This window comes from Fukomys damarensis, unplaced genomic scaffold (assembly GCF_012274545.1).
Source record: "Fukomys damarensis isolate Sample0158 unplaced genomic scaffold, DMR_v1.0_HiC HiC_scaffold_39, whole genome shotgun sequence".
Taxonomy (NCBI): Eukaryota; Metazoa; Chordata; class Mammalia; order Rodentia; family Bathyergidae; genus Fukomys; species Fukomys damarensis.
In genome coordinates, this window is record NW_022900951.1 from 57,889,463 (window position 1) to 57,914,365 (window position 24,903).

General features: G+C 36.5%; 2 pseudogenes; both read right to left on the reverse strand.

Annotated features, from left to right (window-relative positions):
* Window positions 1–2,161: 2,161 nt before the first annotated feature.
* Window positions 2,162–3,432, reverse strand: LOC104867032 (annotated as a pseudogene).
* Window positions 3,433–22,477: 19,045 nt separating this feature from the next.
* LOC104867042 overlaps window positions 22,478–24,903 on the reverse strand; it is a 4,489-nt pseudogene continuing 2,063 nt past the window's right edge.

Genomic DNA, 24,903 nt, shown 5'->3' on the forward strand with positions numbered 1-24,903 from the left:
CTGCGGCCAGAACTTCTGCAGAGGGAGTCAAAGGTTCCCTCTTGAGCTTTTTTATTTTGAGTCTAATGTCAGGGTCGCTCTGAGAAAAGAAATGCATCATAATCAATCTCTGGCCATCAACAGACTCAGGGTAAAGTTTGGTGTGTTGGCAGAGGCCATCAGTCAGCCTTTGTAAAAAGAGAGATGGATTTTCATTCTTATCCTATATAATTTCATTAAGCCTTTCATAGTTGACAGACTTCATGGTGGCTTTACGGAGCCCATGAAGGAGACCATTAATATACCTGTCTTGAGCTTCAATTCCTTCCTCAGTGTTGTAATCCCAGTCTGGGTCTTGCTCTGGGACTGCAACAGCACCTACCAGATGATGATTGTCAAGTGGTCCTGATCGGCATGGGCATGGGCCTGATCCAGCACTCTTTTGCCTTCTTCAGGAGTTAAAGCATTGGTAAGGACAACAAAAAGATCATGATAGGTTCATTGATAAGACTGTATCAAGAGTTGAAATTGTTTTACAAAGGTTGTCAGATCAGCAGAGAAAGATCCAAGTCTGGCTTGGATGAGGACTAGTTCAGTCATGGGGAAGGGAGTATGAATGTGGACAATGCCATCTACTCCTGCTACTTCGTGCAAGGGCACCATCACTTGGCTTGCTTGGGTCTTGGAGTGGGTAAGGGGTGGAGTTGGGGCATAGGATGGAGCAGTTGAGGTGGGAGGTGTTGAGGAGATGAGAGGGGTAGGGGGAGTAGGAGGAGAGGAAGAACCAGACAAGATAGGGGAAGGAGTGGGTCGGTTTCTTGGGCCGGGGGTCGGATATGGGGGAGGGTCATCAGCCGGATCCAGTGGGCCTGAAGAGTTAAGAGGAAGGGAATTGGTGATTGAGGGACCGCGGGCTACCAGAAGTGTGGGGAGAGGCAATAGAGGGAGAGGTGATTTCTGGGTAGTGGAACAAAGAGAGGGTTGTTGGCTAAGATAAGAAAAGCCCTGAACACATGGAATCTCTGACCATTTTCCTTGAGGCTCACAAAAGTTATATAGGTCTCAAATTAGACCCAGTTCAAGGGAGCCATTAGGTGGCCAGACATTTTGATTGTCTAATTGATATTACACAAATTTGAGTGGATAAGTGAATTATCCACTTGGGTTTTAGATCAAGGCCCTCCAAATTTCTGAGTAAGCATTCCAAAGGATAGTCTGAGGGTATGGAAGAGCCAGAGCCCATGACCACCAAGAGGACAGTGGAGGAGGTTATCAGAAGTCCAGACATCTCTTAGAGTTCTGATAAGACCTCCTTTTCAGACCAGTGTCTGAAAGGGTGGAACTCGTGTCTCTTGCAAAGGCATCCCTTGTACAAGGTAGGAGTTTAAGTGGAAGCCTCTTGACACCTTCAGGGCATCCCAAGCAAGGACAGAGAGGCCTGGTTAAGTCCCGGCCTTAACCTAACAAACACAGTGGTTTGCTATGTGGAGGACGGAGGGCCCAGCACCAGGCCATGTCCAAGGTGGATGTCCTCATGGAGGTCTGGGACCCCGGGATCTCCCACTACCCAAAAGACATCCCAGAATGGGGAAACTTACACAATATCTGGTGCAGACCTGAAAATAGATGGATTGGTGTTGGATGCAAGAATGGCACCAAGGAAGGTTGTCACTGACATGGGATGGGGCAGAGTTGGAGCGTCTCAGTATCCGGGTTTCGGGTCCCCAGGTATGTTAACCTGTGAGCTGGGCAATCATAGATCCCACTTCTGACACCAATGAAAGGGAACAACTAGGCCATGCTCACTGAGAGGTCCAACAAGATTTTATTCAGGGGAGCAGAGCAGAGAAAAAGAGCAGAGAGAGAAAGAGCAGAGAGAGAGAGAAAGAGTAGAGAGAGAGAGAACAGAGAGAAAGAGAGAGAGAGAGAGAGAGAGATAAGGGAGTGCTGGCCTATTTATGGGGCTTGGAGCTAAAGACTTTACCATTAAGGTGGGGTAGGCTGTTCTTAACCTATCACAAGCCATGTTGCCTTTTAAGATTCACACCTTGCGGAAGCTCTAAGTTTCAATTCTATATACTGACATGGTCTTGGGAAAAGGAGACTTAAGACAAGGGTTTAGGGGTAGAAGAACCCAGAAATCCAGCCCAAAATGGCAGTGTCACAAAATACTTTAACATGATCAATTCCCTAACAAGTCTCCAGTTGCTAACACTGATAGTGACAATATGGCAGTGTCAAAATACTTTAACATGATCAATTCCCTAACAAGTCTCCAGTTGCTAACACTGATAGTGACAATGCTACAAGTTTTGCAGCCATACTGGAAAGTCAGATACAAAGTGGTATCAATTGGACAAATTGGCAGTATCATGCAATCAAAAGCTCCAAGCAGTGTGGTTCTACTAGCATTGCCAGCTTTATGAGTGACTTTAAAACCCTTGAACCAACACATGTTAGCATTTGGCTCCAACATGTCACTGTTCCAACCATCAGTTTGCACAAATGCTACTTTGTTAGGGTTGTAGCCAACTTTCTTAATGTAGGTGCCGACTTCCTTAAAGATTTTCTCATATCTCTTCTGGATGTAGGGCAGCTCAGTAGAATCCATTTTGTTAACTTTAACAATTAGTTGTTTCACACCCTGTGTGTAAGTCAGAGGGCATTCTCAAAGTTCTGGCCATTCTTGGAGATACCAGCTTCAGATTCACCAGCACTAGCAGCAACAGTCAGGACAGCACAGTAAGCCTGTAATCATGTTTTTTGTATAGTATCTGAGTCCTGCGGCATCAATGATAGTCACATATTATTTGCTGGTCTAAAATTTTCACAAGGAGATAGCAATGGTTACGTTAGTTGCTTTTCTCTCATTGCTGAGACAAAATACCCTACACCCAAAGTTAAAGGGGAAGGGGTTTATTTAGCTCACAGTTTGTAGAAGTTTCAATCCATAATTGGCTGTCTCCAAGGCAGAATAGCACATGGCAGAGGGATGTCACAGAGAAGAAACACTTCATGGTGTGCACAAGTGGCAAAAGTAACAAGAAACCTTAATATCTCCCTGTCCCTTTTATCTTATTCAAAATACCTAGGGTGGGTAGCAGTCACACCCTTAATGCTAGTGCCCTTGGGTCTACCCCCACCATGAATCAATCACACACTCTAGATTCAGCCACTTCCAAAATAGCCTATGATGGCATGAGGCTATGGGGGGGACATCCAGACACAAACTAAAACAGTGGTAATGCCACATTGATTTGAACCTTTCAATTTATCCAAGACGTAGGTATATCTCAACAGCTTCTCAAAACTTTCCATGGTTCTGTTGTCTGTACCATCACATTTGTAGATCAGATAGCCAGTGGTGATAGACTTGCCTGAATTGATGTGTACAATGACAATGTTTATATGAGTCTTTTTCAGTTTTGGCTTCGATTTGATTGTGGTTTTCATGATAAATATGCTCTACCAGCAAAGCCATTGTAAAAACACCAACCAAAACTATACTAAAGACACCTGCCAAAAACCCTACATGTCATCATACAGAGCTCTTGGAGGGCATATTACAGTGGCTGCATTATATTACATTTCCACTGCAACCCTGAAAATATTTGTTATTGGGGTTTTTTTTATAGCAGACATTCCTTCTGGAGTAAAATGGAATCTCAATGTTGTTTTCATCTGCACCTCTAAAATGACCAGTTATGTTGAATATTTTTTCATATGTTTATTTGATGCTTTTACTCCTTTGTCTGAGAAATGTCTGTTCATTTCACTTGCCCATTTTTAATTGGCTTTTTTAATTTGGGGAGTCTGATTTTCTTTGAGTTCTTTATATATATTAAGTGGTAGAACTATGTCTGAGGAACAGCAGTTAAAATTCTTTTCCCTCAGAGTAGGTTGTCACTTAGCTTTGTTGGAGGTTTCTCTTGCAGTGCAGATTTTTTAAAAGATGAAATCCTAGTTGTTGATTCTTTGGACTAGTTCCTTTGCTACTGAAGATTTGTTCATAAAGACTTTTCCTATGCTAACATCTTTGAGAGTTCTACCTAATATATTTTCCAACAACTTCAATGTTTCTGTTTTAATATTTAGATCTTTAATTGACTTGGATTTTAGCTTAGTAAATGGTGAAAGATGGGGTTATAGTTTTAATGTTTGGCAAGTTGAAATCCAGTTTTTCCAGCACCATTTATTAAAGGGGCTATCTTTCCTGCAGTGGGGATGGTTGACTCCTTTGTCAAAGATGAAGTAGCTGAATATGTCTGGAGTTGTTTCTGCACCTTCTAATCTATTCCACTGATCCATGGGTCTGTTTCTTTGCCAGTACCATGCTGTTTTTAACACAGTGGCTTTGTAGTATAGTTTCAAGTTTGGGATTGTGATACCCTCTGCCATGTTTCTGTTGCCTAGAATGGCTTTTGCTATTCTAGGTCTCTTCTGGATCAAAATGATTTTTAGATTGTTTTCTCAAGTTCAGTAAAATATACTGTTGGGAATTCAATCACGATTGCATTGAATCTGTACAGTAGTTCTGGAAGTATGGCAATTTTCACTATATTGGTTCTTTTTACCCAGAAACAAGGTATGTCTTTCCATTTTCTTATATCCTCTTTGATCTCTTTTTTCAGAGTGTTTTAGTTCTCAATGTAGAGGTGTTTTGCTTCCTTCATTAGATTGATTCCCAGATATTTCATTTTTTGGATGCTATTATGGAAGGCATTGTTTCTCTAATTTTTCTTTCAGTGAGTCTGTTTTTGTGTACTACAAAGATATTGATTTTTGATTGCTGACCTTGTATCCAGCTACTCTACTGAGTCTGTCAATTAAGTCTAGAAGTCTTTTGATGGAGTCTTTTGGGTCTTCTATGCAGAGTATCATATCATCAGCAAATAATGACAGTTTAATTTCTTTATTTCTTATCTTTACTGCTTTATTTCTTTCTCTTGTCTAATTGCTGTAGCTAACATTTCCAAAACTATGTTGAATAGGAATGGTGACAGTGGACATCCTTGTCTTGTTCCTCATTTTAATGTGAATGTTTTCAGTTTTTGATCATTTAGAATGATATTGACTATTGGTTTTACATAGACAGCCTTTATCGAGTTGAGATAAAGATCATCTATTCCAGTTTTCTGCAGGGTTTTATCATAAATGCATGTTAAATTTTGTCAAATGCTTTTTCTGCATCTACTGAGATTATCATGACTTTGACTTTGTTAATATAGTGTATTACATTATTGATCTGTGTATGTTGAACCATCCTTGCATCCCTGGGGTAAATTCGACTTGGTCAGGGTATATGACCTTCTTGATGATCCTCTGTATTCTGTTTGCCAGTATCTTATTGAGGACATTTTCTTCTGTGTTCATTATGGAGATCTTCCTGTATTTCCCTTTTTGGTTGGGTCTTTCCCTGGTTTTGGAATCAGAGTAACACTTGCTTCCAGGCATGAATTTGAAAGTATTGCTTCCCTTTCAATTTCCTAAAAAGTTTCAAAATTAGTGACAGTAGTTCCTCTCTAAATGTTTTTTAGAATGCAGTAGTAAAGCCATCAGGACCTGTGGTTATCTTTGTTGATAAATTTTTAATTACATTTTCAATTTCACTGATTATAATTGAGGTGTTTAGGATTTTTATATCTTCATTCAAATTTGATAATTCAAATGTATCTAGAAATCTGTCCATTTCTTCTGTATTTTGCATTTTATTAGAGTACAGCTTCTTAAGTAGGTATTGATGATCCTGTGGATTCCTGCTGCATCTGTTGTGACTTCAATTTTTTCATTCCTAATTGCATGGATATGAGCCTTTTGTTTCCTTTTTGATAAAGTTGGTTAATGGTTTATTGACTTTATTTATTCTTTCAAAAAAACCAACTCTTCAATTTGTTGATTTTTTGTATCATTCTTTTAGTCCCCATGTATTGATTTCTGCTCTGATCTTTATAATTTCCTCCCTTATAAGAGCTTTGTGTTTGTCTTGCTCTTCTTTTTCTAGAAGCTTAAGATTCAGCATTAGGTCATTTACTTGAGCTCATTCTGTTTTTCTAGTGTGGACATTCACTGCTGTAAATTTCCCTTGTAGAACTGCTTTCATTGTGTCCCATATATTCCCTGAATGTTTTATTGGAATTATCATTAAATTGTAAAAATTGTCTAACTTCTTTAATTTCCTCTGTGACCCAGTGGTTGTTCAGGAGAATGTTATTCAATTTCCATATATTTGTGAATTTCTTGTGGTTTCTTTTGCTATTGATCTCCAGTTTAATTGCACTATGGTCTGATAATATATATGGAATAACTTCAACTCCTTTGTATTTACTTAAACATGTTCAATGAGCTAGTATATGGTCTATTTTGGAGAAAGACCTGTGTGTAGCTAAAAGGAACATATGTTCTGAGTTTGTGTGGTGGAATACTCTGTAGACATCTATTCAGTCCATTTGTTCAAAAGCTTCATTCAGTTCTAGTATTTCATCATTGATTTTTTTTCTCATTGAGTTTATTGGTACATTTTAGGTATACAGTACAGTTGCATTCATTATTGGGATCTTGTACCACTACCTGACAGGTCTTGGTTCTCAATTTCTCCCCTCATCCCTGCCCTCCCTTCACCCCCTCCTCCCTTCCCAATTTACAAATATTTTATTTCCATTTTTTCATTTTCCCATGTTTTTTTTCTTTTTCCTTATTACCTTTCCCCTATACTTCCCACGTGCCCTACACCTTTAGCCCCCTTAGCACTGCAAAAGAAACCATCAACAGAACTAAAAGACAATCACAATGTGGGAAAAAAATTTTACCAGCTGCTCCTCAGACAAAGGAATATTATCTGGAATATATAAAAAACTCATCATTGATTTTTTTTCTAGATGATCTGTCTAATTGCGACAGTGGCATATTGAGTTCCCCCACTACAATTGTCTTAGTGATTATTTGGCTTTTTATTTCCCCTAATATTTGTTTTTTATAGTTGGGAGCATTAGTATTTGGAATGTGTGTATGTATGTGTGTGTGTGTGTGTGTGTATACACATATATATATCTTCCTCTTTGATTGTTCCCTTTACAAGGATGTAGTGACCTTCTTTGTCTCTCTTACTTAGTTTTGGTTTGAAATTTATTTTGCCTGCAAATAACATAGCTACCTCTGCTTCTTTTCAGGTTACTGTCACATGGAGAACTGTTTTCCATCTTTTACTTTCAGTCAGTGAGTTTCTTTTTTAACTATGTGTGTTTCTTGTATGTACCATATTGTTGAACTTTGCTTCTTTATCCATTCTGTCAGTCTATTTCTTTTGATTGGTGAATTTAGCCCATTAACATTGACAGTTATAATTGATACATATTGACTTATCACCATCATGTTATTTTCCTGTTGTTGGCTCTTTTTAATTTTTCCCCTCTCCCTTTAATTTCTTGCCTTGCTTGCTGGCTTTGCTCTGTTGGGACTCATGGGGTGGTGATATTCATTTTCTTTTTCTAGGATATTATTTAGTATTTTTTTGTAGTGTTGGTTTGGTATTCCTGAAGTTTCAGGTGTTCTTTGCCATCAATTTTGAAAGATAGTTTTGTAGGATACATAAGATTAGGTTGCAGTTTGTTTTCTTTTAGGGCTTGAAATACTTCACTCTAGGCTCTCCCTGGCTTGAGGGTTTGGGTTACAAAGTCTACTGTGATTCTGATGGGCTTTCCTTTGCATGTTATTTGTTTCTTTTTTCTAACTGCTTTTAGTATTTCATTCTTCTATTGAGTTCTCGGATCTTGATTATTACATGTCTAGGTATACATTTTTTTATCATGGCTAGTTAGAGTCCTATATGCCTCACTTATCTGTACGTCAAATTTTTTTGCTCTGTTTGGGAAGTTTTCTGTCATTAATTCTGTGAACAGTTTTTTAATGTTACTTGTAGTTTCTTCTGGTTTTTTTCCCCCTTGGGCTCCTATAAGTCTTACATTATTCTTCTTTGTGTCATTTAGGAACTGTTGGGTTGATTTCTCATGTTCCCTTACTGTTTTAAAGAAATACCATGCTCACTGACTACCATCCTGTCTTCTATATCTGATATCTTGTCTTCAGATCAGCTCAGTCTGTTATGTATACTTTTCTTGGGGGGGTATAAGGGATCAAACTCGGGTCCTTGCACTTGTGAGCCAGGTGCTGGAACCACTGAGGTAAATCCCCAGCCCTGTTGTGTAGACTTTCAATAGGGTTTTTAATCTCCTAGATATCTGTTTGAATCTGTTTCATGGATTCCATTTCTTTCCTATGTTAGGCATTCATGGTTTCCACATCTTTCCTATGTGGGACATTCATGGCTTCTATCATGGTCCTGAGATCATGTATTTTTTATCTGTTTCTGTTCTAGAGTCTCTAATCATGACTTTCATTCCGCTCACCATCTCTGTAGTTATCTAAGAAATTACTTCTGTTTGGATTTTTCTAGAGCTTCTTTCATCTGTTTTGTTACTTACTGTTCTATTAGTTCAGGATGTCCAGATGGTTGATTATCAGACTTTTCTACCTCATTTCCCCAAGAATTTGCCTTTTATGAATGGGCAACCTCTGTTTCTGCTTGTGGATTGCTTGAATGTCTTCTCATTTCTATTTTCATTTTTGGTACTGTCCTTATTTTAATTCCTGGGTTATACTTTAATCTTCCTGTGATAGATTTTCTTTAGGTTTTGAGTCTCTAATGACTCTGAGGCAATCTCATTTTCATTATATCAGGAAGGATAACTAATTAAATCAATCACAACACCTTAGCCCAAGTGATACAATCAGCAATACAATAGCATCAAGTACAGCTTAGAAAAATGACTATTTTTCATATTTATTAATCTATAACCTTTAACTGTGAGAATTAAATCAAAATCAAGGGTACAGCTCAGATCATTGTCCTTTATGGACCCTTGTGCCTCTGTAATATTAATCTGGGTGCCAGCCCAGCCAGGATGCCAGAGGCTCATGTGGTGGGTGCAGGCACCTGTGAGGCTGCACCTTTCACCATTCCTCTGCTGAAGCTTGGAGGGGTGGGGCTTTGGTCCCAGGCAAGCTCAATGCAGCTGCTCCACTCACCATTCCTTTGCTGAGGCTTTCTCATTCTTCCTGATCTGGTTTGCTGTTGAAACTATGTACTGCATTTTTCACTTCCATCATTGTATTCTTCAGCTCCAAAATTTGTTTTAAAATTTTTTTCTCTTTTCAGGTTCTCCCTTCATTCTTGTAATTTTTCCTTTGTTTTACTAAATTATTTAATAGTGTTCTCTTTAATTTTCCAAGCTTCCTTAGAAAAATTATTTCAAATTCTTTGTCATAGAAGTGTTTCCATTTTGGAGGTTCAGTTAATAGACATTCAATGTGTTTTTTGTGAGATCATATGTCCCTAAATCTGCATGATCCCTGTAAAGGTATTTGTGCATTTGGAGCAGTAGTCACTTATTGCAAACTTTATAAAATGGCTTGGAAAAAACTTTTCCTGTATGAGAAGTGTGCAGAAAGAAAAGATGAGCATTGGAGCATAACATAGCACTGGATCTAAATGACAAACTACAAATGTGAGGACATGTAGTCACTCCAGGTCATGAATGTGAACTTGACTGAAGAAATGTCTACCATATATGAAGTATACTTCTAGTTATGTATATGGGGAAGTTTCCAGAGATTGCTCACACACAGGCCAACATACTGAGGGGATAAGACCAATCCTGTTTATGGTTGGTACCACTTAATAAACTTGCAGCCTCAGTAGAATAAAAGGAGAATATGGGGTGAACTGGCCTGCATTTGAAGAGGTCCATTCTGTTTGAGTAGGTGTGGATTTTGCTACTACCATTTTCTGTAGTAGACTCCAGATTCTTCAGCCTTTTAACCTGGGCCATGTCAGTGACTTTCCAGGAAGTATCCATGCCTTCAGCCTTAAACTATTGCTCTTTAAAACTTTTGACCTCCTTGACTGCCATAAGTGAGCTGCCTTCCTCTGACAAGCCCATCTGCCATATTTCTGCTTTGGATCCAACTGACTCTGCACTAAATCCACTGAAACTATGAGCAAAATTCAACCACTCTTTAACTTTTGAGAGTCAGATAGTTTGTCCCAGTGATGGAAAACTTGACCAGTACATCAGCATATGTAAGAAAGACCTGCATATCCATGTTAATCACCACAATATCCACAGTAGTCAAGTTTTACAATCAGGCTAGATGCCCATCAACAGGTGAATGGATAAAACATATAATAGGTACTGTGTGTGTGTGTGCGTGTGTGTGTGTGTATACATATATATATAGATAGATAGCTAGATAGATAGATAGATATGTGTATGAGTATACAATAATAAATTTTGTCATTTTCAGGAAAATGTACGGTACTGGAAATCATTATGTTAAGTGAAGTCAGCCAATCTCAGAAAAAGGTACAACGCATGTTTTCTCTCATATGTGTAATCTAGGGTTAAAAAGTGACAAGAAAGTAGAAATGAGCCTAGTAGAGAAAGGAAGGGTACAATTGGGAAAGCAAAGGAAAGGGTAATAAGGAGAATGGTTATGATCAAAGCATATTATATGCATGTATAGCAATGTCACAATGAAATGCATTAATTTGGTTAGTAATGCACACTAAAATTGCAATCAAATTTAAGAAGAAAATAGTCAAACCTCCCTATATTGACTTATTACTTTAAGTGAATGATTATAAAAATTCTGCCATGTTTATATATATATACACACATGCTTTATATTCTAATAATGTATTAGAATAAGCTTGTGTGTATATATTATAAATACATAGTATATATATATATGTATAATATGTCCTCACCAAACTGTACTCATAAATACTGAAAATATCTCAGATGAAGATACATCAGTCAAAATACAGAAAACCAATAATAAAAAATCTTGAAAGAATCGAAAGAGAGCACTTCATATACATAAGAACAAAAATGCAGTAGGGCTACTTATTTTAAAATTTGAAGGAAACTTAAAAATGTAGAATCCTCTATTTAGAAATAAATATCCTTCAAAAGTTAAAGGATTTTTATGAATAAAAATAATGGGGTAATTAAATCCTGGAAAAGCTGTCACGAAATAAGTTGGAAAAAGAAGTTCATCAATCAGAAAAAAGTTTTTTTTAAGCAGGGTACTTAAAATGTGCATTATAAACCCCAAGGCATACACAAAAATATTTAAAACAAAAGTATAAAAAATATTAAAAGAGGGGAGAAAATCTGCAATCCTATAACAAGCTGCATTAAAATCAAAGAAAAAAGGAAAGGAAAGAAAAAAAATAAATAGAGAAATTTACAAAAGTTATAGACTTCCATTTTAAGTGTTAATGGTGAAACATCCCAGTTTGAAAAAGATTATCATAATACATAAAAAGTAAAGGCATTAAAATGCACATATCATACTATTAACAAGCAGAAATAGCAATGTTAATTTCAGATTAAGAAAATTTTTGGATTAAAATTTTATTGGAGACCCACCAGCATTCCCACCACTTCGACATAGCACCACAGAGGAGCTCTACTGCTTCTCTCTACCCTCCATTAGGCAAGCAACTTTGACCCAGCACCACAGAGGAGCAGGGCCACGTAGGTGCTAATTCAGCAGTGTTCTTGCCCCCAATCCCCAGCAAAAAAGAGAAAGAAGTCCTCTCTGAGGCTCCTAGATGAAAATTGAAGCCCACTGGAAAAGTGAGGAAAATCTGTGATAAGGGCACACCACCCTACCATAGGTGGTAAGTTGGAAGGCCCAGCAGCTCACATTGGAGCTTTGTCTAAGTTCAAGGGAAAGAGAGCTGGAACCTGCAGTAGAACCTTGCACAGTTCAACCCAGCAGGAGGACAGAGATCTCAACTTGGGCCTTGCAGCCAAAAATTACCCTGAACCTCAGGGCAGAGCTGCTGGCTTGCTGAGACTAATTAGCTTAGACCTGCACACTCCTGCCCAAGCTGTCTATTGTGTCAACAGAGGCAAATCCTGAAGGAAGCCCTCTACTTCTATTTGTATTTTTTTATTTTCAAAGTAATATTTTTTACTTATCTTTAATAATTTAAAATATTTTAATCTTTTTCTTTATTCAAATATTTTTTCAATCTTCTTGTCCTTATCTTTTTTACTTCTCTCTCTCTCTCTCTCTCTCTCTTTCTCTCTCTCCCATCTTGATCTCCATTACTCTCCTCTTCCTATCCTAATTCAAATGTATTTTCTTTCTTTTCCCTTTCTTTTTTTCCTTCTCTCAATTGCCATTAGTTTTAAAAGAAAGTGATTATAGTCTCTAGCCTCCCCATTGCAGTTAGTTTGCTCTGTTCTTGGGAATATTTTGTTCTGTCTTCTTCTCTTCTCTTCAACAGCTCTCTAGTGTTTTGGGGATCTTCTTATGACCTCTGACTTCATTTCTAAACTTTATCTATCCTATCTATAATCCCTCCCTCCCCAACTCCTTCTAAATCCCCAACCTGAAGTGTAAAGTTGCTTTATTGAAGAGTTTACTCACTATAAAAATATTTTGGCCTATCCTCGTTTCACTTCATTTGCATGTTTAAAGGTGATAGATTAATAACTGTCACAAATTGTCATCTTCTAAGCTGTGCTTGATACTATTGTGTTGCTGATTGTATCACTTGGGCTAAGGTGTTGTTATTGATATAATTAGTTGTCCTCCCTGGTATAACAAAAATGAAAATGAGATTGCTTCAGAGACATTAGAGATTCAAAACCTGAAGATGAGCTACATGTGGAAGATTGAAGGATTAAACAAGGAATTAACTCAAAGACAGTACCAATGACAAAAGTAGAAATGAGAAGGCATTTAAGCAAGACAAAAACACAGACTTCCACCCCACCAGAGGTAAACTCTGGGGTAAATGAGGTGGAAAAGTCCTGACAGTCATTCATCAGGTCACCCTGAACTGATAGCACAGGAAGTGAAAAAAGAGATAAATGAAGCTCTAGAAAAATTCAAAACAGAAATAATTTCCCATATAACCACAGAGATGGTGAGTAGAATGAAACACATGATTAGAGACTCTAGAACAGAAACAGATTTTTTAAAAAATAGATGAGCTCAGGCCCATGACAGAAACCATGAATGCCCAGCATAGGAAAGAAAAGGAAACCATGAATGCCCAACACAGGAAATAAATCTATTAAACAGATTCAAACACATATATTGAAGAGATTAAAACCTATAGAGGGCCGGGGATTTAGCTCAGCGGTTCGGTGGCCTGCCTCTCAAGCACAAGGACCTGAGTTCAATCCCTGGTACCAAAAAAAAAAAAAAAAATTATAGAAAGCATTCACAGCAGGATGAAACAATATGAAAATAGAATTTCATGCATAGAAGACAGGATTACAGTCAGTAACCATGAAAACAGAGATCTCTTAAAAACAGTAAGGGACCTTGAAAAATTAATCCAACAACTTTAACCTTCACCTTAAAATCAGGAACAAGACAAGGATGTCCACTGTCACAACTCAATATAGTTCTGAAAACATTAGCCACAGCAATGACACAAGAGAGAGAAAGAAGTTTAACTGTCACTATTTGGTGAAGATATGATACTCTACATAGAAGATCCAAAAAACTCTGCCAAAAGACTGCTAGACTTAATTGACAGATTCAGTAGAGTAGCTGGATACAAAATCAACACTCAAGAATCAATATCCTTCTTGTATACAAATAACAGGCTCACTGAGAGAGAAATTAGAGAAACAGTCCCTTTCACAATAACATCCAAAATATGCAATATCTAGTAATCAATCTAAAGGAGACAAAAGACTTCTACACTGAATGCTACATCACTCTGACAAAAGAGATAGAAGAGGATATAAGAAGATGGGAAAACATCCCTTGCTTATGGGTAGGAAGAATCAACATAGTGAAAATGACCATGCTACCAAAACTTCTATACCGATTCTTTGCAATCCTCACTGAAATCCCAACAGTATTTTTCACAGAACTTGAGAAAACAATCCAAAAATTCATGTGGAACCAGAAGACACCTAGAATAGCAAAAACCACTCTAGGCAACAGAGACACGGCAGGTGATATTACAGTTCCCTACTTGAAACTGTACTACAAAGTCACTGTGATAAAAACAGCATGGTACTGGCAAAGAAATAGACCTGAGGATCAATGGAATAGATTAGAAGATGCATAAACAACACCAGACATACTCAGCTGTCTCATCCTTGACAAAGGAGCCAAACATCCTCACTGGAGGAAAGGTAGCCTCTTTAATAAATGGGGTTGGAAAATCTGGATTTTAACTTGCCAAAGATGAAAACTAGATCCCTATCTTTTACTATGCACTAAGCTAAAACCCAAGTGGATTGAAGATCTAAATATAAAAACAGAAACACTAAACTTACTGGAAAGTAAATTAGGTAGAACTCTCAAAGATATTAGCATAGGAGAAGTCTTTTTGAGCAAATCCTCAACAGCACAAGAACTTGCAGAAACAATCAACAACTGGGATCTCATTGTGTTAAAAAGATTTTTCAGTGCAAGAGAAATCACTAATAGATCTAAGATACAAAGTACAATGTGGGAGAAAAATTTTACCAGCTACTACTCATACAAAGGACTGATATCTAGAATACTATTGATCCATATGTAAAAGAAAAATCCCTATTTCTCACCATGTATAAAACATAATTTAAATTGCATCAAATACTGAAGTATAAAACCTGAAATGTTGAAATCCCTAAAAGAAAACAACATAAATGCATGGAGACAACAGGCAAAGGGAAAAACTTCTTGAATAGAAAACCAATATCACAGGAAATAATAGGAAGAATCAAGAAAGGGACTACATCAAACAAAAGTTTCTGCACAGCAAGAGAAACAGATTGAATAGATAGCTTATAGAATAGGGAAAAGTTTTAGAAGTTATTCTTCTTCAAAGAGTTAATATCTAAAATATATAAATAAGACACTAAAAAAGCTAAATAAAAGCAAACATCCCAATTAATAATTGGGCAAATGAATTGAGCAGACACCTCTCAAAGACGTACAAGTAGTCAGTATTTTAAACATTTTCTACAGCCTTAGTTATTAGGGAAATACAAATCTAATCTATATTCGAACCATTTCACTCCAGTACGAATGACTAGAATCAAGAATACAAATATGAAAAACAAACAAACAAACAAATACTGCTAGTGAGGATATAGTGGGGGCATTCATTCTATACTGCTGATGGGAATATAAATTGTTACAGTCTATATGGAAATAAGTATAGAAGTTCCTCAAAAAAAAACTACCATACAAATGCTCTATAATTTAGTGTTTATTATAGCACAATGAAAAATACCTAAGCTATGGAGCCAGCCCAGGTGCCCACCAAAAGATGAATAGAATAGAAAGATGGATAAACAGATCCATAGATCGATAAATAAAATACATCAATAAGATAAATAGGTAGCCTGAAAGACATGTAGGTATATCTGCATAGATAATTAGATATATAGATACAATTCAGCCATGAAGAATGAAGTTATGTTATTTGAAGGAAAATAAGTGAAATCAAGGTAAGTCTAGCTTCCATGAATTAGTTTGATAGTATTCCTTCCCTTTCAATTTCATTTAAAAGTTTGAATACTATTGGCATTTGATCTTCCCTAAACTTCTGATAGAAGTCAGATCCTGGGCTTTATTTACTTAGTTGATGGGCTTTTTATTACTGCCTTCATTTTATTGCCTGATGCTGGATTATTTATTGTTTTTATATATTCTTGGTTCCACTTTGATAGCTCATGTTTCTAGGGATGTATCCATTTGTTCTAAGTTCTTCAATTTATTGAAGTTCAAGTTTTTAATAATCTAGATTTCAGCAGAGTCTGTTGTAAGTTTTCCTTTTTCATTTCTAATTGCATGGATATGGGTCATTCTTGTTTTTTATAAGATTGGTTAATAGTTGTCTATTTTGTTTATTCTTTCAAAAAACCAGCTCTCTATTTCACTGATTCTTTGTGTTATTTTCTTAACCTCAATTTCACTAATTTCTACTCTGATATTCCTTGTACTAGTTTGAGATTGTTGGTTGTTCTTTTTTTTTCTATTACCTGAGGGACATTTTCAATTAAGATTAAAGTGCAAAGAGTTGTTTGCTAGTATAAAGGTCTCTTTAGTGTCTCGTTTCCAGTGGTGCACTCTGAGCATAGCTAATCATAAAGAACTTTGCCTTTGTCCTAGGGTTGACCACCTCAATTAATTTGGGAGAGTGGATGGTGCAGTGTAAGTGTCCCAGCTCTAGAGTTCTCTAGAAATGAACTACAATAATGTCGATGACAGAAAGCCAAAACAGATATGGGTATACAGTAAAAGCAAGTCATAGTAACAAGTATACCACCACTGTAAATAGCAATGAAATCATAAAAAAAAGGCAATTCAACATGGATATTGACATATCATAAGACCAATAATAGCTACCACAGTAATACCCTTAACAATCAAAAAGAGATCTGCAATAATAATGCAGATCCAAAGATGAACCAATTGGTTACATAAAGTGACTATCTACTAAGTCCAACTATACCACCTTTAACAATAGAGAGAGAATCAACAGTAATAGCATAATGTCAAGTAAATATCTTAAATGTCATAAAGCTTAATATTAGTAGTAATAAAAATGGAGGGATGGGAAAGGGGAAAGTAAAATTTGAAAAATAAAGAACAAGAATATGAGGAGAGAAAAGTGACAAAATATCTTCTTAAGGAGTAAAAGAAAAATAATAGCACTAGATAAAAGTGACAGACGAAACAAAAAAAGAAGAAAACAGTAAAATTTTATTAAAAAACTATGACTCCAAAAAACTGCCAGAAAATGAAACAAGTTGAGAATAATTCCACAGAGTATGAATGAACAGTTTCTGCCCAGGGCCTGTAGTATCACTATCCACCAGATATGGGGGATGAATAGTGTGTCACTACTAAGTATTATTTTGTTTCTGTCCTTAATTTTTCTGGCTGAATATTGAGTCATATCCCACCTTTACTGCTGGGTGTTTGGGGCAATAGTTTCTGCCTTAGGACTACATTCATTCATTCCACTCTGAGTTTTTGTGTCTCTCTGTGTACTCCATGTCACTGATTTCTCTGCCTAGCTTCACAGGCCATCTGCAACCAAGCTCAGGCAACTGTCCAAGCAAAGGCATGTACCTGATCACATTGGGAGATGGGACCACTGAGCACTGTGCTGGATATGGACAAGAGAATGGTGAGGAAGTCAAGCAATCTACTGCCTTACTGCTAACACTTTCAGACCCAGTCCGCTCCAAAGACCACACATAACTGGTATGACTTCTCACTCCAGCAGGTGGGACCATTTTGTCCTTCCTGGTGTGAGCTGAAACTTCTTGGGTGCTCTTTGTCTAACCTTTGCCTTCTTCATAAATTTCTCTTGTGAACATCTCCCACCAAGTGGTAGGGTAAGCCCAAAAACCTTGAAGTATAGTTGCTCTGTGGCTTCTAATTCCCAGAGTAGCTCAGTTTTCAACTATTAATCTATTCTCATTCATGATAGCTAAATCTAGAAAATAGCCTATATGTCCATCAATAGATGAAGGAAGAAAATGTATTTATACACAATGGAGCATCACTCAGCCATAATGATACATTTTAGTCACTTGTAGAAAACTAGTTGTACCTTGAGACCACAATGCTAAGTAACTCAGACACACAAGCTTAAATATTGCATGGTTTTTCTTATGTAAACAAAATATTTGTATATGTGCTCATGTGTATATTATATTACATATATAATTAAATAAAATATAGGTAATGGAAAAATATTATTGTAATCTAGCACAGACCATATATCTAAAACGACAGTATGATTGTTTTATATATTTTCTATGTTTTTTGGCCTACTAATATGCTTTTTTTATCTTTATTTATGATAAGTACCTTTACAAGGTCTTATAAAGTAAATAAATGAATCTGATGCTGGGAAAAAAAGGGGTGGAGGCAAGTGAAAAAATATTTGGAGTGTGTTATGTATGTATACCAATTCCTATAGCAAATGTAATTGTTATGTACTGAAAATGTGTGCTAATAAAAGTAAAGAAAAGTCATTTAAAAATTGCTCTTGATTAACCACTCTCCAATGGCAGCTACTCCAGTGGATTTTTTTTCTCCAACTCCTGCCTGCCATGTGGAAGGAGTTATATTTAGAGTAAAATCCCATGCCACTATTTGCAAATTGCAATCATTGTGAGCTTTTCATGGGAATAAGATTGCTGGCCTAGTCTATTTTTTCTCCTGGGACTGCCTACCTTTTCTGGGCTTATCTTGTGTATGCAGAGACAAGTGCCCCCTCTCTGGAAGAGAGAGTTAGCATTCCAGACTGCTTCCTTATTTTCTATGCATTGTCTTCAGTTTCTCAAGTTTTTCTTTGATTTCTAGTTAGTTTGTCAGCCTTTTTTTTAATTAACAGAAGTTTTCTTTCTTTTCTCTTCTATGCATTGTTGTCTTTCAGGTGTCAGAGACTAGGTCCTCAAGAGACTGTGACAGCTGAATTTTATTCCATATTTCCTCTCATCCATCTTTCAACTTCTTTGTTTGGATTATTCCAAATTTTGTAAGGCTTTTGTGAGTGGGATTATTTTTCCAATTTCACTCTCAGAGCTCTCATTATAGTGTATAGGAAATCTATTAATTTTTGTATTTTAATTTTATTCTCTATTTTACTGAATTTTTGAATGAGTTCTAAGAGGCTTCTAGTGGGCCTTTTAGAATATTCTAATTATGGAATTATATAACGTGCAGAAATTAATACTTAATCATTTGAATTCTTCATTTTCTATTTGTACCTCATTTTTCTCACATAATTGTTCTACAAATAGATGCTATTACTATACTGAATAAGAGTGGTGACTGTAGGCACCTTTTGCTCATTGCTAATTTTAGAGAAAATGCTTTTAGTTTAGTTTTTGCCATTCAGTAAGATGTGGGATATAAATTTGTCATATAGTCTTTATTATGTTATGCTGTGATCCTTGTATATCTATTTATTCAGTATTTTTATCATAAAGAAATACTTAATTTTATCAAATGTCTTTTCTCTACACAGTAAAATCATATCATTTTTATATTTGATTCTATCTCTGTGAACTATATGTTAGCTGATTCACATTTGTTGAACAATTGTTGCAACCCTGGAATGAAACCAACTTAGTCAAGGTGTATGACTTATTTAATGTGATGGTGAATTCAAATTGAAAGTATTTTATTAGAGATTTTTGTATCTGTGTTCATAATTGTTATTGGTTTTCAGTGTTCCTTTTTTGTTGTTACCTTATTGTGTTTTGTTAGCAGGATAATATTAGTTTAAAGGAATTAGATGACTAGAGTTGCTTAACTTGCTATATCATGAAATAATTTTAAGAGAATTGGTGTCAGCTCTTCTTTAAAAGTCTCATACACTTCAGCAGTGTATCCACCCAGTCCTAGGGTTTTCTTTGTTTGTTTGGAGGTTTTATTCCTACTCCAGTTTCAATACTTGTTATTGATGTATTTTCACTTTTCTATTCTCTTTCTTCTATTTTGCTATAGTAAAATTTTTAGGGTTTTATTTTGTTTTGTTTTGTTTTTGAAAAGTTTCTCACTATGTAGCCCAGGCTTGCCTTGAATTCACAGTGATCTTCCTGGCTCAGCCTCTGAACTGCTGGAATTACAGGAATGTACCACCATACTTGGCCCTTCCATTTCTTTTACATTTCCTAATTTATGGGCACGTAGTTTTATTATATATGTGCTACCAAAGCGAGCACTGGCATGTAGTTTTATATCTTATTCCCAAGTGATCATCTGGATTTCAGTGACATCTTTTGTAATAATTCCTCTTTCACTTCTATTTTTATTTTGTATCATTTTTTATTTGTATAGGCTAATTTGGCTGTCTTTACAGAGAACAAATTCTTTGTTTTTTTAATCCTTTGAATCATTCTTTGAGACTCTATTTCATTTATTTCTGCTCTTATCATTATTATATATTTTCTCTTATGGATTTAGGGTTTAGTTATTTTTGTTTTTCTTAGGCTATGAAGTACATCATTAAGTTCATTATTTAGGATTTGTTTTTCTAGCACTCTGAGGTATAGCCTTCCCTGATATCACAGATTTTGATGTATCTTACAGTTTTTGTTAGGTTGTGTTTCCATTTTCATCTAAGTGCTATTTAATTTCTTTCTTTCTTTCTTTGTTCTTTTTTTTTGTGTGTGTGTGCCAGGACCTTGCACTTGCAAGGCAGGTGGCAGATCCACTGAGCTAAATCCCAGCCCAAGTACTTTTTAATTTTTTTGATGGCCTACTGCTCATTCAAAAATGTTTTGCTCAATACTGCTTTTGTATTGCTTTTGTATAATTTCTGCAGTATATCTTGCTTTTGATTTTTAAATTTTGTTGTGGTCTGATAAGTTGTAAGAAATTATTTCCCCTTTTTTGTACTTGATAAGACTTATTTTATGACATAAAATACAACCTATCTTGGAAAAAGTTGTATTTGTGGATGGAAACAGTATGTATTCTGTAGTTGTTGAGTGTAATGTACTGTAGATGTCTGCTAAGTCCCTTTGATCTATAATGTTATTTGACTGTGATGTTTTGTTTGGATGATCTACCTATTGGAAAGAATGGGGAATTCAAATCACTCATGATTATTTTACTTGGGCATGTCTTTCAATCTAGATTATGTAGTGTTAGTTTTACAAAATTGGATACTCTGATATTTGGTGCATATATATTTCCAGTTTTTGTATCTTTTTGATATTTTGTTCCCATTATCAATGTGTAGTGATATAGGAGACATCTCTGTTCAGTACTAGCAGGCTATGAGTGGCATATACTTCTTGCCTTCCACAATTCCACTATAATGTTTTATATCAGGAGTCAACCCAAAGCCCTGCATGACTCAAACAGGCATGTCAGCTAGCGGTTGGGCTTAGTATTTCTCTTTTACTAATGGCTGTCACTGAGGCCTAAGTCCTGGTCTGTGAAGTGGCAGGACCCTCTTAAGTTATATGCAGCTGAGGTCAGTGTGACCCCAATTAAAATCCTTTCCCCTGAATTATTGCATCTCACTGACCTTGTGGGCTACTTGCTAATTGTGCCTGGTCCCAGTACTGGTTTTCTCTATCCTAGAAACATATGCAGTGCCTACTATTCCCTGACAGCCCTGCCTGATGCCATCATGAAAGGTGTTTGGCAATAATTCACTAGATGACTTCAAAGCTCCCTAGCCCCCTATTCCTTCTCATGATTGTATTCAATAAATACTGGCTGTGCTTGGGGGCTTTTGTCTTTGCTGCTATCAGCAGCACTGACCAGGACCCAAAACTCAGCTTCACTCTAAGTCTTGTTCCATCTATTCTTTAACCTTCACCAGTGCTGTGGTGGCTCACAGGAGGATGGGACCTACTGCAGGGAATCCACTTCCCCTGACCCTTACATGGTGATGTTGTCTCTTCTGATTAATTCTGGCCTGAAATCTGTATATCAAATATCAATATAGTTATTCCTGCTTGCTTTCACGTTTCATTTAGTTGAAATATAATTTCACTGTTTCTCTTTCAGTCTACATATAATTTTGCCAGTGAGTCAAGTTTCTTGCAGATAAAAAATAGTTAGGTCTTCTTTTTTAATAAAATAATCTAATCTATGTCTTTTAATTGGAGAATTTTAGCTATTTACATTCAAGTGACTGAAGTGTATTAGTTCCTGTCATTTGTTTTCTTGTGATTATTTTGAACAATCTGTTTCTTTCTCTTTTATTCAATTTAGAGGTTTGATGTTTAAGTGGAATACAGTAATCATGCTTGATTCTTTTCTGATTATCCATCTTTCTAATGAGATTTATTTTCACCTGTCATCTCATGTCTGTTTCGATCTTGCTTCCTCATCTGTAGGATTCCTTCAAGCCTCTTCTGTACTGGTTATTTAGTTATCATTAATTCTTTACATTTTCCTTATCTTAGAAAGTCTTTTTATATCATTCCTTGCTTTTTTGGTCTTAAAATTTGCTATTCTGATAGGTTTTCTTTTATTAGTCACTTGATACTTCTCCCTTGAAGATTTTAATATCCTTTCACTCATCTTTCCTTTTGACAGTTTAATTACAATATGTCATGGAGAGATCCTTTTATTGTCACATCTATTTGGAGTTCTAAATGCTTCCTTGCCTAGGTGTCTATATTATTCTCATCATTTGTGGATTTTTCTATTATTTCAACAAATAAATATTCTTTGCCATTATATTGTAGCTCAAGTCCCTCTTCTAAACTTAAAATTTATAAGTTTTTCTTCCAATGCACCAGAGACTTTGTATATTGTTTATATTTTCTTATTTTTTCTTTATTGCTGCTTGAATGTGCTAGTTCATCTAATCTTTATTCAAGTACTCATATTTCTTCTACATGATCTATTGGTGAGGTTTTCAACTGAGCTTTTATTTGACATTGAATTTTTTTGTTTTTGAGATTTGTTTGATCCTTCAACCAGATGTCTTCCTTAATTCATTCAGCTGTTTATTTGTATCCTCTTTGAATTCATTGACTATTTTCACAAGATTTTTAAAATTTTAACTCCCATAATATGTTGAGAATCACTTACTAGGGAGTTATAAACTTTTAGAGGAGTTGTGTTGCCTTGATTTTTTATGATTCTTGTAGTTCTATGTTAAAATTTTTGTATCTGTTAAGACATACATCTCTTCTACTTCTATATGAAAACCATTTTAGGAAATCACTTTTTCTCAGTGCTGTGCTCTGGACAATCAGTTTGCTGTGTAGTGTTTGTTGCATTTAATTCCACATAAATTTAGTAGCATAGTTTGTTTGGTACCTCTGGCTGTAGTTGTTATTTTTAACAAAGTGTATACTGTGATGAAGCCTGAGGGAACCACTTCCTCTGTAAGTCTCACAATAGTGGGATCTCTCCAGTAGTTCAGGCTAGTATGCTGTATGTATTAAAATATGTAATAACCTATTTAATTACTCACTCCCCTAGTCTTATCTACAATGTCCTATCTATCAGGGTATACACACACACACACACGTAGATATATTACTGGGGGTAACGGTGAGTGGTACCATTCCTACTTCCACACCTTGATTCTTGGACCTTGAATCCTTCCTGGCTGTGAGAGAAAACTACCATGTAGTGGAAGCTGATTCAAAGCATATACAGCCTTTTGAAGAACTTTGCTCCAGCCCTGCAAGCTATTGTCACCTAGCTGATGTTGTAACTGTGTCTTTTAAAGATGATTGCATCTTTGTATCATTCCAGTTACTTCTGGACGATGAGAAACATGTTAATATCAGTGAGTAGGCATGAGCCTATTACCTCACTTCTTTGGCTGTATAATGTGTTTCTTGGTCAGAGGCAATGCTCTGTGGAATTCCATGGTGGTGGATAAGGCATTCTGTCAGATAGTAGTTTTGGCAGAATCATGGCATGCAGGGGAGACAAAATCATATACAGAGAAAGTGTCTATGCCAATAAGGACAAAGCCCAGTCCTTCAAATGATGTAACAGTCCAATATAATAAACCTACCACTAGGTCTCAGGCTGCTCACCCTGGGGAATGGTGACATATCAGGGCCTTAGTTTTGGTCTCTGTTACTGGAATATTTGGCATTCAGCAGTGGAGATAGCCAAATCAGCTTTAGTGAGTGGAAGTCCATGTTGCTGGGCCATGCATAACTTCCATCCCTGCCACCATGGCCACTCTGTTCATGAGTCAATTGGGCAATGACTGGGGTGGCTTAAGAATTTCATCACTATCTACAGAATGGGTTATCTCATCTACTTGATTGTTAAAGTCCTTTTCTGCTGAGCTCACATTTGGTAAATGCTTACATATGATACAAATGTTTTTTACATTCCTTACCCAAGCGGAAAAGTATATATATGTGCCTGTTCTCCAAATATATTTTTCATCAAGTTTTCAGTCATGTCCCTTCCAAGTTCCTGACAACCCCTCCATACCATTGGCTACAGCCCACTAATCAGTATATAATCATTAATCTGGCCATTTCTTTTTCCAAGCAAAGTGTACTACCAGGTGCACTAATTGAAGTTCTGCCCACTGTGGAGATCTCCCTTCACCACTGTCCTTCAGGGATGTCCTGGAAAGGGGCTGTAATGCTGCAACTCTCCACCTATAGGTGGTACCTAAATAACTTGCAGAATCACCTGTAAACCAGGTCCTAGTCTTCTCTTCCTCTGAGAGATTATCATATGGTGCACCACATGAGGCCATAGGTACATGATAGGAAAAAGAAGGCAATATAGCAGAAGTAGGAGCTATGGCCATTTGGGCAACTTTTTCATGTAACTTACTTATACCCTCTGGACCTGTTCTGACTCAATCATATATATACCATTTCATTTATGTGCATGTCCAACATTGTGTCTTGGTGGATTAAATACCCAGTTCATAATAGGCAACTTGTGTCACATGGTAACCCATGGTAAAGCATACAGTTTTCCTAAGGCTCAGTAACAGACAAGAGCTGTTTTTCAAAGGGATGGTAGTTGTCTTCAGGTGATGGCAGAGCCTTGCTGCAAAATTCTAAAGGTTTCCACTTCAATTAACTTATGGGGTCCTGTTAGAGACTCTGAACAGCATCTCTACCTGCCACTGCCACTTCAAGTACAGGATTTGCTGGATCATATGGCCCCAGTGGCAGAGTAGCCTGCACAGCAGCCTGGATTTGTTGCAGATATTTATCTTGTTCTGAGCCCCACTCAAAACTAGCAGTTTTCTGAGTCACTGTGTAATTGGGCTGGAGTAAAACACCTAAGTGAAGAATGTGTTCCCTCCAAAATCCAAAAATGTCCACTAAGCACTTTATCTTTTTTTTCTTTTCCTTGCCTTTCTTTGATTTCCTCTCTTTCTTTCTTTTCTTTTTTTTT